General features: G+C 40.7%; 1 protein-coding gene and 1 long non-coding RNA gene across 2 annotated transcripts in view; one reads left to right on the top strand and one right to left on the bottom strand.

The window, feature by feature from the left end:
- Positions 1-13,365, top strand: part of ZNF518B (zinc finger protein 518B) — a 79,786-nt gene that overhangs the window by 21,230 nt on the left and 45,191 nt on the right. The window lies entirely within an intron of this gene.
- LOC122465390 overlaps positions 1-13,365 on the bottom strand; it is a 20,832-nt gene extending 7,467 nt beyond the window's left edge. Inside the window, exons 1-3 of the long non-coding RNA XR_006290197.1 lie at positions 13,339-13,365; positions 8,996-9,129; positions 3,158-3,235 (exon numbers count right to left, since the gene is read on the bottom strand). This is a non-coding gene — a long non-coding RNA (uncharacterized LOC122465390). The remainder of the gene's footprint in view (positions 1-3,157; positions 3,236-8,995; positions 9,130-13,338) is intronic.

Raw genomic sequence — 13,365 nt, 5'->3', positions numbered from 1 at the left:
GAGAGGTGCCTCTCCCTGCCACAGCAGCTCCGGGGCTGGAGCCGTGGGATAGGTGCCCTGGCCGTGGCAGGTCCGAGCCAGGGCTGGGTTTGGGCCAGGGGAGGGGCGCCCCTCCCTTGGCCGTGGCAGGTCCAGGGCTAAGAAGGGTGCCCCAGCTGCAACAGGTCTGGACTGGCGCTGGGTTTGGGCTGCCCCTCCCCGAGCCATGGCAGGTCAGGGGCTGGCTTGGGGCCGGGGGAAGGGCGCCCTTCCCCTGGCCGTGGCAGGTCCAGGCCGTGTGAGTTGCCTGAGTGCCTGCATGGCACTAAATAGGCTGCTGCATGACCACACAGTTTAGAGAACTTAGTTTCAGGATAACTTATGTATTTAACAAGCAATAGCACAGTACTGATGCTGCTGTATCTAGCCTTGTTGTTGGAGAAAGAAGGTTGGTGAGGTAACTTTTACTGGTAACTTTCTGTTGGTGAGAGACAAGCTTTCAAGCTTACACAGAGCTTTTCAGGTCTGGGAAACTAACTGAGTCACAGCTAAATACAAAGGGAAACAGATTAAGCATAAGTAGTTAAGACATAATTCAACGGACTGTGCTGGTTGTGTTTGGACTTTTCTCTGAGACCTTTTCCATTCTGTCCCCATAAATGAGCTCGAATCTGGGCTTGTCACTGATGTGTTTTTAAAATTGACATTCTGCAAAACTACCCTGAGGTGATCATGATCAAATGCAGTGGCGTGGGTATAGAGATTTACCACAACTCCAAAGCACATAATACATTAATTTTATATAGAGACTAATGTGTCCTCATTACATAAATTCTAAACTGTCCACAAGCTACAAAATATGCTAGTAAACAAAGCTGCAGATGCAAACTTATCACACATTCCTTTTTAAAATTATTTCTTTATTTACTAACTACATGTTTACAGGACCACTTGTGAATTCATGCTTTGTCCATTGTTAACCTCTTTTTCCTTACTTTGACTTACTGTTTTCTTTCTTTCAGAGTAGCAGCCGTGTTAGTCTGTATTCGCAAAAAGAAAAGGAGTACTTGTGGCACCTTAGAGACTAACAAATTTAACTGAGCATAAGCTTTCGTGAGCTACAGCTCACTTCATTGGATGCATTCAGTGGAAAATTACTGAATGCATCTGATGAAGTGAGCTCTGTAGCTCATGAAAGCTTATGCTCAGTTAAATTTGTTAGTCTCTATGGTGCCACAAGTACTCCTTTTCTTTTTGTTTTCTTTCTTGTTCATGCAAGGCCAACAGTTGTATTCTTGGTCTCCAAATCTGTGTCTGCTGGAGAATCTGTGACAGTCAACAGGAAATATGGCAATGCATAGTTTCTTGCAAGACCCTGGCAACTTTAAATTTCCTGCTGCTGGAGATTAACCCTGTAATTCCTTTCAGGAGTGTATTTGTGGGACATTAGATGAAAGATTTTTTTTTTTTTTTTTTTGGCAACAGTACCCATTTTTTAAGAGTACTGCTTTTTTTCTGAAGAAAGACTGTTTTAATTATAGTACATCCATGTACAGAGATGTATGTCATGTAATATTAGTGCCTTTGTCTTGTAGTTTTACAGCAATGATTTCAATTCCTGGTTTTGGTTCCCGATTATGATTCATTTAGTATGTTTATTTTTTCCCAGTCTGTCATGTTTTGGCTTGGTTAAAGAGAGGTTCTAGCAGTAGGGATCATGTAAGAGAGGACCGAGCTACATTTACTATTTGAGGAACCTTGCATAATGTTGATCTTACCCTGCGTGTTTTAAGATTATGCAGATGCAGCAGTTGGAGGAGGTGAACGATAGGGAATTCAACCCCAATAGCAAAGAATTTCACTACAGAAATCATTACTGTTTCCTCTTGGGATTAGGTCCTGTGTAACAGGATGGTCTGTCCTTTTATGGGTCAGGGAGGCTGGGGAGCAGACAACCCTGTTCTAGCAAGGAGCCTGGAAGGCAGGTACTGGGAATCATCCAACCCAACTGGGCAGCATCAAGGGGCTGGGTCTGATGACTTCCAGCTAAGGAATATAAATGAGGGCCTGAGCTCCATGTGGGAGCCTGAAACCAGAAGAGGTCTGAGAGAAGACTCCTGGAATTGCAGCTGGGGACGGCAAGGTGGACCTAGACAGGCCAAGTGGAGGTTCTGACCAAAAAGTTGCTGAAGACCAGTAGGCTTTGGGGCTGGTTTGAGACTGGGTGCTGTTACTTTATGTTATGACTCCATGTTTCCTTTTGTTGAACAATGAACAGAGCCCTGAGACTATGACCGTGAACAGATCTGAGCACTGCTGATTGTCTTTCCTATGCTGGTGATTGAGTCCACCACCTTACCTCCCCTTTCTTAGCTTCTCTCCCCTCCTTTCCACATTGTCACTTCTAATTCTTGGTCCTTAGTCTGTCAAAAAGTGTCACAAGTGCCTCCTCTAAGGAGCAAGCAATAGTCAGGAGCCTCATGTGTGATACAAATTAACTAGGGCTGTCCCTCAAAATTGGGGCCCTACCTGACCAGGGCCCATGAGTAGAGCCTTGCAAATCTGCGGATATCCGTGGATGCGTGTTTGCAGACCGCGGATGGATGTGGATCCAAATTTTGTATGTATACAGGGCTCTACCCATAAAGCTTGCCCCGATAGCAGCATACTTCTGGTACTGTTCTATTTAAAGGAAAATGTTGGTTTGCCTAGAAATAAATAATGTTGCTAAAATAAGCATATTTAATCCAGGACAAAATATGGCAGTGTACTATGGTGTGGTATTCTTTCCTTAGTCCTGATCCAGCAAAGCATTTAAGCACATTAATGTACGACACAACTGTAAGATGTGTGTGCATTTTTATGAGTATCCGTATATTAAAAATCCCATAAAAATAAGCCCATTGCAGCCCTGAGGAACGGTGTAACTCCCTTTAATATTGTCTGGGATGTAAATCAGCAAAGAATTTGGCCATATATGTTTGTTTGACTGATAGTATGTAAATTACAGCTTCTGAAATAAATATAATTAACAGCTGTACAATGAAAAGTCAGAAGTGATTAAAAAAAATGTTGCCAACTCTGTTCATATACGCTGTACCAGATTAGAGTGCTACATAGTAAATCTTGTCTTTCTCCAAGAGATAAACCCATTGCTTTAAAGATTAGTGATACTCACGGTGTTCTCCTGTAACAAAGCCTCTTCTGCTTTCTGACGATCAAATTCTCCAATATACCAGTCATATTTATTTAAATCCTGAAATGTGAGATGTTATGCATAGTATATAGAAATGAAGTACAGTTTGCAGAAGCAAAAGCCAATGAAAATATACTGATTAGATATAGTTTGCTTTTGAAGGAGAACACGTTGTGGCCAAAACAATTTATCTAGTAGTATAGTTACATTAAGGAAAACCTTTTTTTAAAAATCTGTGCTTAAAGTTAGGCATAATAAATCTGTAATTGGCTTGATTTTCGGAGCTACTAATTGTGACACTATCAGACCATGTGCCAAAGTCCCCTGTCTCAGTTAAACACTGACAAATACGTAGCTGGAATCAGTCTGGCTCACCTGTGTGTTAGTGTTGTCAAAATGAGTAGAAGAATTTATAAGACTGTGTTTGGACTGCTTGTTGAATGCTTGTGAGTTGCTGTGTGAATTAATCTCACTTATAACATCTGTATCCCATACTATAAGTGAATATTTGAGTGGTTGTATTGTGAACCTCTGTGACTGTATAAAGCACCAGGCAGGAGAGAGACATAGTGCGAAGAGCTGATCTTCAACAAAAGGTGTTATATGCTGCCCAAAAGGAAAGATCCATCGACACTTGATGGACTATTGTGGAATGTTAAAGAGGACAAAGAACTTTGTTGCTGTGCCTCCCCACCCCAATGAAGATGAGTCAAGGAAATAGTTTCCTCCCGTCAACTGAGTTTTTCACCTCCGAACATGAGAGAGAAGGGGGATAAAAACCCCTAAGAAGAAGGAACTGTTTCTCTGTGCTACTTGGACTCTGTGGGAGCAAGGTTTTCTAGGCATAAGCAAGAGATTCCCCAGCTGCTTAGCCTGGGTTAGCCCAAAAGGACATATAGAGCTATGGCTCCCAAGTGGTGATCCGCGGCCCCTCAGCAGATTTCAGGGGAGCTGCCAAATGGGTCCGCCTGGAACTGAAGCCCGAGCCTCACTGCCCAGAGCCAAAGTTGAAGCCCAGACCCTGCCAGGTTTACACTGAGTAAGTAAAACAAAAATAATATTCAGGGTTTTTTTATTTTTGTACCTATCTTATGCGGTTTTTTTTATATTATATCTCTGTGTATGTTTAACTGTATAACTATCAGTTTAATACAACTTTTAATCTACTGGATATGCAGAAAATCAGTTGTTGTGGCACAGGTGGGCTGTGGAGTTTTTATAGCATGTTGGGGGGGCCTCAGAAAGAAAAAGGTTGAGAACCCCTGAAATAGAGTTTGCGTATTATAGAAGCTTCCATTACCTTTGGAAACTTAGATATACGAGTTACAGCCTTATGTTTACCTACTTTAACATTGTAAATAACGATTGCTTCTTTCTCCTATTTAATTATTTTTTATACAGTTTATTATAGGATTGGCTACAAGCATTGTCTTTGTGAGATCTAAGTTGCAACTGGCTTGAAAATTTACCATTTATTCCTACCCTTTGTTCCCTGTCTTTTAACCAGTTCTCTTCTCCCATGACAACTTAATTTACGTAAGAGCCTTTGGTGAGGGACCTTGTCAAAGGCTTTCTGGAAATCTAAGTACACTATGTCCACTGGATCCCCCTTGTCCACATGTTTGTTGACCCCCTCAAAGAACTCTAATAGATTAATAAGACATGATCTCCCTTTACAGAAACCATGCTGACTTTTGCGCAACAATTTATGTTCTTCTATGTGTCTGATAATTTTATTCTTTACTATTGTTTCAACTAATTTGCCCGGTACTGACATTAGACTTACCAGTCTGTAATTGCCAGGATCACCTCTAGAGCCCTTCTTAAATACTGGTGTTACATTAGCTATCTTCCAGTCATTGGGTACAGTAGCTGATTTAAAGGACAGGTTACAAACCATAGTTAATAGTTCCACAATTTCACATTTGAGTTCTTTCAGAACTCTTGGGTGAATGCCATCTGGTCCCGGTGACTTGTTACAGTTAAGTTTCTCAATTAATTCCAAAGCCACCTCTAGTGACACTTCAATCTCTGACAATTCCTCAGATTTGTCACCTACAAAAGACGGCTCAGGTTTGGGAATCTCCCTAACATCCTCAGCCGTGAAGACTGAAGCAAAGAATTCATTTAGTTTCTCTGCGATAACTTTATCGTCTTTAAGTGCTCCTTTTGTATCTCGATCGTCCAGGGGCCCCACTGGCTGTTTAGCAGGCTTCCTGCTTTTGATATACTTAAAAACATTTTGTTATTACCTCTTGAATTTTTGGCTAGCTGTTCTTAAAACTCCTTTTTGGCTTTTATTACATTTTAATTTGGCAGTGTTTATGCTCCTTTCTATTTACCTCACTAGGATTTGATTTTTTAAAAGATGCCTTTTTCTCTCTCACTGCTTCTTTTACATGGTTGTTAAGCCACGGTGGCTCTTTTTTAGTTCTTTTACTGTGTTTTTTAATTTGGGGTACATATTTAAATTGAGCCTCTGCTGTGGTGTCTTTGAAAAGTGTCCATGCAGCTTGCAGGGATTTCACTCTAGTCACTATACCTTTTAATTTCTGTTTAACTAACTTCCTCATTTTTGCATAGTTCCCCTTTCTGAAATTAAATGTCACAGTGTTGGGCTGTTGAGGTGTTCTTCCCACCACAGGAATGTTAAATGTTATTATATTATGGTCACTATTTCCAAGCGGTCCTGTTATAGTTTCCTCTTGGACCAGATCCTGCGCTCCACTCAGGACTAGATCAAGAGTTGCCTCTCCCCTTGTGGGTTCTTGTACCAGTTGCTCCAAGAAGCAGTCATTTGAAGTATCGAGAAATTTTGTCTCTGCATTTTGTCCTGAGGTGATGTACCCAGTCAATATGGGGATAGTTGAAATCCCCCACTGTTATTGAGTTCTTTATTTTGATAGCCTGTCTAATCTCTCTTAGCATTTCATTGTCACTGTTGCTGTCCTGGTCAGGTGGTCGATAATAGATCCCTACTGTTATATTCTTATTAGAGCATGGAATTACTATCCATAGAGATTTTCCCCACTGTTCGACATTGGTGAGGCCTCATCTGGAGTACTGTGTCCAGTTTTGGGCCCCACACTACAAGAAGGATGTGGAAAAATTGGAAAGCGTCCAGAAGAGGGCAACAAAAATGATGAGGGGACTGGAACACATGACTTATGAGGAGAGGCTGAGGGAACTGGGATTGGTTAGTCTGCGGAAGAGAAGAATGAGGTGGATTTGATAGCTGCTTTCAACTACCTGAAAGGGGGTTCCAAAGACGATGGATCTAGACTGTTCTCGGTGGTAGCAGATGACAGAACAAGGAGTAATGGTCTCAAGTTGCAGTGGGGGAGGTTTAGGTTGGATATTTAGGAAAAACTTTTTAACTAGGAGGGTGGTGAAACACTAGAATGCGTTACCTAGGGAGGTGGTGGAATCGCCTTCCTTAGAAGTTTTTAAGGTTAGGCTTGACAGAGCCCTGGCTGGGATGAGTTAGTTGGGGATTGGTCCTGCTTTGAGCAGGGAGTTGGACTAGATGACCTCCTGAGGTCCCTTCCAACCCTGATATTGTATGATTCTATGGAACACATGGATTCATTTAAGATTTTTATTTCATTTTTTATTCTACATTTTCTTTCACATATAGTGCCACTCCCCACCCCGTATGACCTGTTCTGTCCTTCCGATATATTTTGTACCCCAGAATAATTGTGTCCCATTGATTGTCCTCACTCCACCAGGTTTCTGTGATGCCTATTATATCAATATTCTCCTTTAACATGAGGCACTCTAGTTCACACATCTTATTATTTAGACTTCTAGCATTTGTGTACAAGCACTTTAAAAACTTGTCACTGTTTATTTGTCTGCCCTTTTCTGATGTGTCGGATTCTTTATGTGAATGTTTCTTGTCTGATATGGCTCATACTTTATCCTCTTCCATCCTCTCCTCCTGACTAAAACCTAGAGAATCTCTATCAATAGACTCTCCTGTCAGAGAAGTCTCTGTCCAATCCACATGAGCCTTTGCAGCAATCGGCTTTCCCCCATCTCTTAGTTTAAAAAGATTGCAGAGCAGTTTTTAATGTTAAGTGCCAGCAGTCTGGATCCACTTTGGTTTAGGTGGAGTCCATCCTTCCTGTATAGGCTCCCCCTATCCCAAAAGTTTCCCCAGTTCCTAATAAATCTAAACCCCTCCTCTCTACACCATTGTCTCATCCACGCATTGAGACTCTGAAGCTCTGCCTGCCTACCTGGCTCTGCACGTGGAACTGGAAGCATTTCTGAGAATGCCACCCTAAAGGTCCTGGATTTCAGTCTCTTTCCTAGAGAATGTTCTAATTAGAGTATGGCTAATTGCTTCTGCTATGACTAAGCGAAGCATGCATGGACATGTGACTCTAAATTCCATCCTGTCACCTGTAATTTTCCACAAACTAGAGCAATGGATTTCCCTGCATTTGGCAGAAGCTTTAAAAGGCCCTGGAAACATCTCCATTTTGCCTCTTTCCTGCTCTGATTTCTGGATTATGAACTATACTAATGGGAGCATTATAACCAACGGGCTGAAGACCTTCCAATGATTTGGAAGCAACCAGAGGCTTAACTGAAGCCAGCAGTTTATTCTATCACTGCTACAAGCCTGATCCAAGAACCTTGCATTTATTGTATGTATTTGATTCCTTAAAACAATTTTAACTCTCACCTTTCTTTCTTTTTACAAATAAACCTTTAGATATTAGATACTAAAGGACTGGCAACAGCGTGATTATTGGGTAAGATCTAAGTTCTATATTGACCTGGGTATATGGTTAGTACTTTGGGATCAGAAGCACCCTTTGGTTGATGACATTGGTTTTAAATAACCACTCATCATTAAGTCTGTTTGTTTTTGGTGGTGATACAAGGACTGGAATACCTAAGGAGACTGCTTTTCTGACGGCATGTTAACCAGTATGGTGAAACAGAAGTTTACTTTTGTTGCTGGTCTGGTATATGTTATAGATGAATAACCACCAGTTTTGAGATGTATCTGCTCCATTTCTCAGCAGTTTGTCCTGAATTTGATATTCTCAGTTGTGACCTATGGAGAGATGGTAACAGGAGTAACCGGAATATTGCTTGTGGCACCTTAGAGACTAACAAATTTATTTGAGCATAAGCTTTCGTGAGCTACAGCTCACTTCATTGGATGAATTCCGATGAAGTGAACTGTAGCTCACGAAAGCTTATGCTCAAATAAATTTGTTAGTCTCTAAGATGCCACAAGTACTCCTTTTCTTTTTGCGAATACAGACTAACACGGCTGCTACTCTGAAACCTGAATATTGCTGTGATTCTTGGTGTAAGCCATCCGTTACAAAGATATGCTCACCTGGGTGGCAAGATAGATTTGAGTACTTGAGGGGGGACTCTGTGACTCCATATTTAGGCTATTCTGTCACCTGAGGAGTTTATACTTTGATTATTGATTGGTGAAATCGAAGTACAGAATTTACAACTAATTTGCAGTTTGTTCCCTGGTTTTTAACAGTCTTCCCTGGGGTTGGTATTCATGCTCGTGACTCATGGCAAGCAGCATTACACTAAGCACCCACAGTTTCCAGGCCACTTAGGTGCCTAGATGAGTTAGCCTACAACTATTGTGGCTATGTCAGTGTGTACACATACAGAATATAGTGATAACACCTTTTTGCTGTGTGCTTGTACAGCAACCAGCACAATAGGGCCGTGGTCTATAACTGCGGCACCATGGTAATACAAATAATATATGCTACTACATCTCTTTGATAAGAAATTGATTCTTTAATGTATCAGAAGGTTGTTTACCTTTTCAACAGGCTTCGTAAGATGCGGTGTTGGCAGGTTTACATATTTATGTTGTGATCTACATTCAGAAGGCTTGAGCTTTCCTGGAGATGGTGACCTCTCAATCGAACAGTTTGGTATGTTTAATCTGGATCCTGTAAACATAAATTATTGGGATAAAACCCATGTTGTTCTGTACATCAACCATCACGTCATTGTGCCAGCATATGTGCCTTATTGAAAATACCTTAAAGCGTAGTCTTTATTATTTGAAAATGCAGTTTTGTGATAACATTTAAAAATAAAGGGGCCTGATTCTGATCTGGCTGATACGGCTATAACTCCACTGATTTCAGAATCAGGCCCAGTGACATTTTCCAAGGATTCCTTTTTACTTCACTCAAGGTTCATGCACAATGAAAGTCACTTGCAAATATTAACTATATACTACTTATTTACAACATAATTTCTAAGGGCCCCATGGTCAAAACAGTGCTTTAGCAGAAAATATTTATGGCTATCTATGTGCTATAAAGGTAACAACATTTTATTTTACCACATTTTATAGTGCTTGATTTCCATGGATCTATGTTTGTAGCCTTAGCAGTGCTTGGTCTGGGCTACATTAGAGCCATTCACAATCCCACCATTTGGGAATGCCACTTCTGTCCACCCATCCACAGGAATCTCTAAATGTTCAGGATCTCTGCTGCTCTACTTAATATGGGTCTTCCCAATGAAGTCTATGAGCTTTGGATCAGGCCCGGTAGTCTGAGTTCAGAGAAGTGACATCGGCTACCTGTTGCACAGCTGGAAGGCGTGAAAAGCTGTCATACATTTCTAATTTTCACTAATTAGACAACAGTTAATGTACAGATAATATTGGAATAAAACTGGGTTATTGTAACAATATTTAAAAGCATATCATGAGCATGTCACTTATGTAACAAATATTTTGTTTGTTTTGAAAAATGCCATGTGGAAAGGGGTACAATAAATGATGACAAGACAGGAAAAGAAAAATGTGATTATCTAGATCTTCCGTCTTTTCTTTCTGGGGTCTATCACATGGGCCTTGTCTATTTACCCAATCTGTATTTCATTATATTTTATCTGTCTTTCTTGCACTATCAGTTTATTACTGTTCTGACCATATTGCATGTTGGAATAACAAAGACACCCAATCTTGAAAACAATTTATTTGACAGAAAAGTAATAGTTTTCATGCGTTTAAAATTAATGCATCTTTCGTGCATGTATGTACCACTTTCTGGCTTCTAACAGCATTAAATTTATTTTTAAAGACATGAAACAATGCCCATTGAAGTCTCTTGGAAGTCTCCTTTTGTCTACAGTGGGCATTGGATCAGTTCCTAAATGAAGACTGTGAGCCAAATGTTTAAAAGGTCTGGAACAAGCCTATAATTTTGTGTCTGCAATCAATTGTGTGTGCCAAATTGTGGCTATGTCTACGTATTCAGTTTGCAGCTGGTCACTAGATACCAAAGCTCTGTCATTTGCATCCACAGTTGATTGTAGGTACAGAACTAGTTGCTGCTTTCTTGGGGGGAAGGCAGCCATATAAGCAAGATTTCATATGCTCTACATTGAATTTATTGCTGTAAAGTCTCCTGCTTTGAGTGGAACTGTGGTGCAGCAGCCTGGAAATTCTGATGCAGTGTTGGGTAATTTTTTTTTAATGGAGATCTGATTGATTTAAATATAATAATTAGAGCTGCTATTATAAATATTTTTTTAAAAAAATTTTAGTTTCATTTTTATCTCCCACAAGAAAAAATTGATTTTTGACCAAAAAATGCCTCCAGAAATCGTTGAAAAAAGTTCACTTTTTTTTATTAACACTCAGAAAATTTCAACCAAAATGACATTTTCCATAGGAGTTTGGTGCCTAACCTACTTAGTTAGGTACTTTTGAAAATCCCACTAAGGTCCAGATTTTTAAAGGTATCCAGGCACCTAGAGAAATCAATGAGAGTTAGTCATTTGGAAGTTTTTGAAAATCCCCCTAGGTGCCTGTCTGCATCTTTAGATACGTAAAACCCTTTAAAAACTTGGCCCTTTGGTCTGTTGGAAATGGGATTTAGGAGCCTAAGTCACAAAGCACTTCTGAAAATTTGAGCGCAGGTCTAATAAAAATACATGAAAACATTGAATTTTTTCCTGGTGGTGTTTATTTTTATATTAACTTTATCTTATGCAGCCCCTAAATTCAGTGTGACTCAGATTTTTGTGTTGGCAAGACATCAATGCATTTGCAAAAGTAGTCAAGGGAGAAGATAAAGGTTTTGGTAGCTGGGTAGAGATAAGCTGGAGCATTTACCACCAGGCTCACTTCCTGCAAAACACAAGAACTGACTGAGCCCTACCCTGCTTAACTTGAGAAATCTGATAACAAAGGCTTGTTTGCCTGCTGCAATATTAATGCAATAAAAAACTCTGTTAATAAAAAGAAAACAAATTAAAGCCACTTCATTCTTATTTATAAGTAATCTATCTTGTGGTTCTTATACGTTAACCCAAAGACTGTTCATACATCAGCCTGTACATGTAGAGGCAATACAAGGAGATATTCCCTTTAGCAGGTGTTTGTGCCTGAAAGACATCCTGTCTACATTCAACTAATTACAAACTGATAGTAAAGTCTTCTGCTTAGACAGTAGGGGTCCCATTCTTTTATAACCAACCCTGGAGAGTAGGTGATAACAATAACCCTGCTCACATTCTATCTAGCTACCTAAGTAGATAAATATGTGGCTCCGATCCCCATAATAGCTGACTGCTTTTCTAAGGTTGAAAGAAAGAGAGATATTTTGTTCTTTCTTCCTTGCCTGTTTGGTTAGTAGAGGGTTTTTGGTTTTTTTTTAGTGTGTGTGTGTGTGTGTGTGTGTTGTTATGGGAACATTACTGTAAACAACAATCTGTACTAACCAATAAGTAGGGATGAGCCAAATAAAATTTTGGGGTCATATAAAAATTGGTCTTCATTTTACCAACACAGGTTATCCAGGGGTGATAGTGGACAGCAGGTTTGATCTGTTTGCAATGTGATTTGGCAATAAAAAGGCCTATGCTTTTATGAAGAAGCCTCCTTTTCTGATTGGAGAAATGAGTATTTCTCTCTCTGTGACTCTGAGGAGACTGCTCTTGAATGATGCATTCAGTGCTGGTAATCAGAACCAGAAAGATGCAGAGAAAATGAATAGAACTGAACAAAGCTGTCACAGTTACTGGGCCAGCCACACCATAGACCACTCTTTATTCCTCTTGTGTGTACCCCTCAGTGCACGCACTTAGACTGGATCTCTGGGCCTCCCTGTTCCCCAGCCATGTTTGCTGAACAAAGCGCAGTACGGGCTCCTGTTCCAGCAGCTGACGCTCCAGGCCAGGATTCAGCAGCTGCTGAGCAACTTACTCAGCCCCAGCATGAGTTTGCAAGCTTGTCCCCCTCTAGGCAGGGGTGGGTGGATGGGTGTAAACAGTGTGTCTCCCTCCTGGCTGGTGGAGAAGGAATAAAAACAGCATGTCCCCCTCCCAGCGTCTTGCTGTAAGCGGCTGCCCTGCGAGAGTGGGGGCGTGGAGGGCAGGCAGCCCAGATGTGCCTGCCTTTAAGATGCAATACAGGCACAGTACAGTACTTGGTTTTTCTTTTATTTTTTTTACTCTCTGTTGATGCCTGATTGGTTACTTCCGGTTTCACATGGTGTCCGCTTGACTGGTCAGTCTGTGACTCTGGTGTTCGTATCTTTGAGGTTCTTCTGTATTTCCCCTTGCCTACACCTTAATCTTTCCTTAAAAGCATCTGTAAGTTCCCCTCAGCTCAGCTAATCCCCACCTGTGGTTGGGAGAAGCAGACTTTACTGCTTTCAGCATGCTCTCTCTCTCTGTGTGTGTCGCCTTGTATGACTGTCATCTCTCACTGACGCTCCCTGGGGTTGCCTGAGTTATTTTATCCACACTTTCTCCTTTTTGTAGGCCCAGAGCCATGTAATGGTTAAGTATCTCCTTTGTCCTGAGCTATTTTTAACCCGGATAGAGGAAAGAGTAAGCTATTTTTAACCTGGATAGAGCCACATAGAGGGCATCCCCAAATAAACAGCTTCCCTAGTGTTTCCCCAAGGACTCATATCTGTGTCACTGTTTTACTTTAACAACCCTTTTTGATCTTAACTCCATAGCAAGTAACTCATCATAAACAAACACATAGGCACTCATTGTATTAATCAAAAATAATACAGCTATTTTCTAGTTCATCATAGAAGTATTTGTACATGTATTTGTGTGGACTAGGACTTATCCATTCCTGTTTTACAGGGGTTTTTTGTATGGAATCTTAGGATTCTTACCTGAGCCTTGAAAACTTTTACTACTCA

Source organism: Chelonia mydas, chromosome 4, assembly GCF_015237465.2.
Source record: "Chelonia mydas isolate rCheMyd1 chromosome 4, rCheMyd1.pri.v2, whole genome shotgun sequence".
In the NCBI taxonomy this organism is placed as follows: domain Eukaryota; kingdom Metazoa; phylum Chordata; order Testudines; family Cheloniidae; genus Chelonia; species Chelonia mydas.
This window is presented reverse-complemented; position numbering and strand designations above follow the sequence as displayed.